Source organism: Panthera uncia (genome assembly GCF_023721935.1).
Source record: "Panthera uncia isolate 11264 chromosome A3 unlocalized genomic scaffold, Puncia_PCG_1.0 HiC_scaffold_11, whole genome shotgun sequence".
In the NCBI taxonomy this organism is placed as follows: Eukaryota; Metazoa; Chordata; class Mammalia; order Carnivora; family Felidae; genus Panthera; species Panthera uncia.
In genome coordinates, this window is record NW_026057578.1 from 4051766 (window position 1) to 4056382 (window position 4617).

The following is a 4617-nucleotide window of genomic DNA, read 5'->3' on the forward strand; positions in this document are numbered from 1 at the left end:
ACAGCTGAACAAAGCAAAGTGAACAAAGCGTTATGGATTGGGGGTGGAGGCCACTGTCCACACTCTGGACTTGGGGGCCCAGAGGGCAGGCGTCGGGGCCGATTCATCTTTATCTGAAACAGACACACAACCCCACAGAGTGAAAATCCTCAACAACCACTGGCTCCGCTAATCCATCTGTCCAATCGTCGTGCACCTGCTGGGGGTCACGGGTTCTCCCACGCTTCCCGCGAGGGTGTCACCGGATCCTCACAGTGACCCGCGGTGGTCAAGGTCAGTGATGGCGCACGCTCTTGAAAGGATGTGAGGAGAAGAGAGCGCTTCGCCTCTGTGGTCTTCTTCCCCCAAACCCACAACCGCAGCCTCGTCGGGAGGAAAACACCAGATGAGCCCAAGTGTAGGGACCTTCGCGAAACACCCAACGAGTCCCTCCACACTGTCAGGGTCACCAAAACCGAGGAGTGTCTGGGAAGCCGCACAGCCCCGGAGGAGGCTGGGGAGACATGACAACAAAGTGTCACGTGGTGTTCCGGGTGGGATCCTGGGCCTGAAAAGGGACATTCAGAGAAAAGCAGTGAAATCCGAGTGAACCGTGGCGTTTAGTTCCCAGTAACGCACTGACATCGGTATTGCCGTTGCCACGGGCACGTCGTGGAAAGGGAAGACGGTAAGAATCAGGGAAACCGGGCGACAGGTTTACAGGAATTTCTGCACGCTCTTTGCAGCTTTTCTGTAAATCTAAAACAATGTTCAAATTAAAACAAAAATTACTTACATTTAAAAACTTGCTTAAAAACATAACCCAAATCAGAGTCTCCCGACCTGATTCATCGTTCCGGCGACTCCTGAGACCCTGCTCTAGGCTCCCGTTTACATCACAGAGACCCTCCCAGGGCTCCTGAGAATTGGATCATGGGAGAGGATCTCGAAGGGATAATTTCTCTGCTTGGAAGCATGGGCAAGACCCGATCGCTCCGAGGGGGAGGCGGCCAATGCGTCTGCCAGGTCTGGGTGCTGGGGGCTCGCACAGTAATTGAATTGTTTGAGCGTTCCCAGGGAAAAACACTGCGAGATTGATTTAGAGGGATGTTCCGAGACCTCCTCGGAACCCCTGTAAGTCTCGGATGTCTGAGTAGGTTGAAAAATGGTTCCAATTCAGTGGGGCCTGGGCGGCAGGAAATCATCTGGAGTAACCTCTAACACCATCAAGACACCAAACTTTCTGCCTCACTCCAGAGTCAAAGGCCCACAGCTGCTTCCAATCAGGAAAAGCAAACTTTCCGTCTCGGAACATCACGCTCTCGCACATTCCCGTTGCCGGCTCCCCCAAGCAAGGCTCCCCCAAGCAAGGCTCCCGCGCCCCAGCGCCAGGGAGGAAACACACACCCTTTCGGGATCCAGACCCCGTGTTCCCTTCCTCCCGCTCTCCTAGCAAACACCACCGCCCTTCTGAGTCCTCGGTGGCCTCGGCATCCCCCACAGGGATTTCCAGGAAGGTATCCTTTCTTCTGGTATTTCCATCTGCCACCGAATTTCCCCCCTTCCGCTGAGGCACATGACCACCAGTGCTGCAAGCAGGCAGTGGGCTGCAAGGGCGCCTGCTGGTCCCACCTTCCCAGCATCCGCGCTCCCTCCCTCCCTGACGAGCTGGGCGCTATGTCCCCAAGCACTGGCTCTTGTCCCCAAGGTTCTGAAAGAAGAGATCCCACCTCCCTCGTCCAGGCCTGGCTCAGTCACGCTGGGGGGGGGGGGGGGGGGGGCTCAGGGAAGGGAACACAAACTCAGTGAGCGCGACGTAGATTTTGTTCCCAGCAATGGAGAGTCAGTCCTGAGTGGTCTTCACCACAGAGGACGGCTCCTAGGTGGCGCTCCGGGCGGCCCGCACGGCTTTAGGCCAGCACCCCTTCCCCTCTCACAGTGCCCACGCTGGCCAATTAATCATACGACTACATCGCTTATGGTGCCACCTTCCCCCGAGCGAGTCACCGCCAGCTGCTCGACACACATTCCTTCCAGTGTGTTCTTCTACGCCCAACTCTCCCACCGTGTTGCTTCTTGCTTATTCTTACAAAAACGCAGGCATCCATAAACACTGTTACATCCTTGCCTTGTAGGACACGGCCGCCCTTCCCTATCACATTTATCCGTCTACTCATTCTTTTCAACACTGCAGAAATCCACTGAGCGGTTGTACTGTGACTTACTCCACATTGACCTGGTGATGGGCATGTATGTCGTTCCCACTATGTCGCTGCTGCAAACAGTACCGCCTTCTCACAGAAATGTCTTGGTGCCCTCATAAACCTGTTTTTATGGGACAGACGTCTAGCGGTGAACACGTGACTTGGATGGGAAAGCACGTGATGTCCACACTGGAGATCAACCTCAGTGGCTCCGCTGTGGCTCGCCGTGGCCCTGCTCTCGGTGGCCCCCGCTTGAGCAGGGGACTCATGTTTAGTGAGCACCTTCTGGGTGCTGGTCTCCGGTGTACCTCTTAACGTTCAGAAGTTTCTGTGCATTTCATCCTGAGAAGCAGAAATAGTTACTACTTCCACTTCACGAATGAGAAAACGGAATCTTGGGGAAGGTAAGGAATTTGCCCCAAATTGCATAACTGATGCACACACGCGCACGCACACGCACACGCACTGGATTTGGCTGCAACGCTGCCTCACTCTGTCACCCTACCTGCTCCCACCCAGTGGCAGTGTCTCTTGCAACTGGGCACAGGTTCCTAGTCTGCTCTGCTTCCTGAACCCTGCTAATGCCATTTCCACAATAATCGATTAGAACTCAGAGCAGTTGGGGTGGGGCTCGATACAAAGCTCTCTTCATCTGGTTTGAATTATTATGAAATCAGGGTTATGTTGATATTTTTCATGCTACGTCCCGGAGGAGAGTGATTATTTTCTTTTATTCATTTATTTTCTGTGTCTATCAGCTTCAGCGACTAAATCCCCCTCAGCATAACCTTCCGGATCTTCCCAGAATTGCACAGGATGAGAAGGCTTTACTGTGTCCTAAGCGAGTCTGCCCAGTAGGGTGGGTCAGGTGGCCCCACAGGCAGAAGGGTGCTTCCAAGGTCTTTGTCTTTTAGGGCTATTTTGTCCATAAACTCTTGGTTTCCTCAGGGAAAACACATTTCTCCAATGCCCCCATTCACAAGCCTACACAGACTCTTTCACAAATGGAACACATCTGCAGCCAAATAAAAGCAAGCTGTGTCTTCCAGGGCTGTGGCCGCCACGTTTCTCAGCCACTGGTCTGACGCTAACACACAGTCCGAAACGGCTGAGGACTCTCTCTGTGGATAAACCTGGCTCTTTCCACTCTCACCATTGTTTCCCTTCCCCGGCTTCCCCCAAAGACCTGGCTGAGAATTTCTGCACTGGTGAATGGGTGCAGCAGATGGCTGGGTCACACAGAATGACTGTGAGATCACCTCAATCACCCGTGTCTCTTTAGTGGCACTCAGGGGAGGAGGTGAGTCAGTTAGGGGGGTGAGGAGAGGAAGGTTCTACATCTAGAGAGATAGCCACATCTCCCAATAAATCCTTGCCTGCCGGGAGGGAGGCACTGACAAGTTTAGCAAAAGCATCAAGGACATAACACATAGAAAGGGTTCACCTGGTAAACCCTCCTCCTCCCACCCCCGGGTTTAAAACTTGACCTTCGAACGTATCAGCTAACTAGGAAAACCAGCACATTCCCATGCACAAATGCACTCGGAAACATTTACAGTGACAGCACTGGAAGGTGAGGCAACCTCGAGAGTGGGCAGGTATAGGCAGGTAGGGCCATCATATTAAGTAAACACGTGAGTTAAAAGTGATAGGTACTTTGAGCACTGGGTGTCCTATGTAAGCGATGAACCATGGGAATCTACCCCAAAAACCAAGAGCACACTTTACACACTGTATGTTAACCAATTTGACAATAAATTATATATTTTTTTAAAATGTGATGGGTAAAGTGAACACCTAACAACATGGATGGATCTTAAGAACATAGGACTTCCTTTTAAAAGGATCAAGAAACAGAACAAGAAATATAACAAGATCATTTGTATAAATTGAAAATACATGCGCAAAATTTATTGATGATAATAGAAGTTAGAATGGTGGTTCCCTTGGGGTGCAAGGTGGGGCAATAATTGACTGGGAGGAGAATGGGAGAGGCTTCTGGGTGCTGGAAGCCTTCTGTACCTTGATCTACATGGTGGTTGTAAGTACAGACATATGTGAAGTCCATTGAGCAATACACTTAAGATTTGTACTTACATGTGTATATCATACAAAGCAATAATACATATTTTGCAAATAATACAAAAAGATTAATATAGTTGTATGTTGGTCAATGGAGTCGAAGGGAAGGGGAATGGAGTAGGTGGTCAAGGGGATGGATGGCTAGATGGATGGAGGGATGGGTGGGTGGATTAAGAGAAAGATACAGAGATGGATGGATAGATGGGTGGATAGATGAAAGGGAGGATTGATAGAGAAATAAAGGGATGAATGGATGGTGGGCAGATGGATGGACGGATACATAGGTGGATGGATGTGTGGATGGGTGGATGGATGGATGGGTGGAAGGATAGGTGGATGTGTGGATGGATGG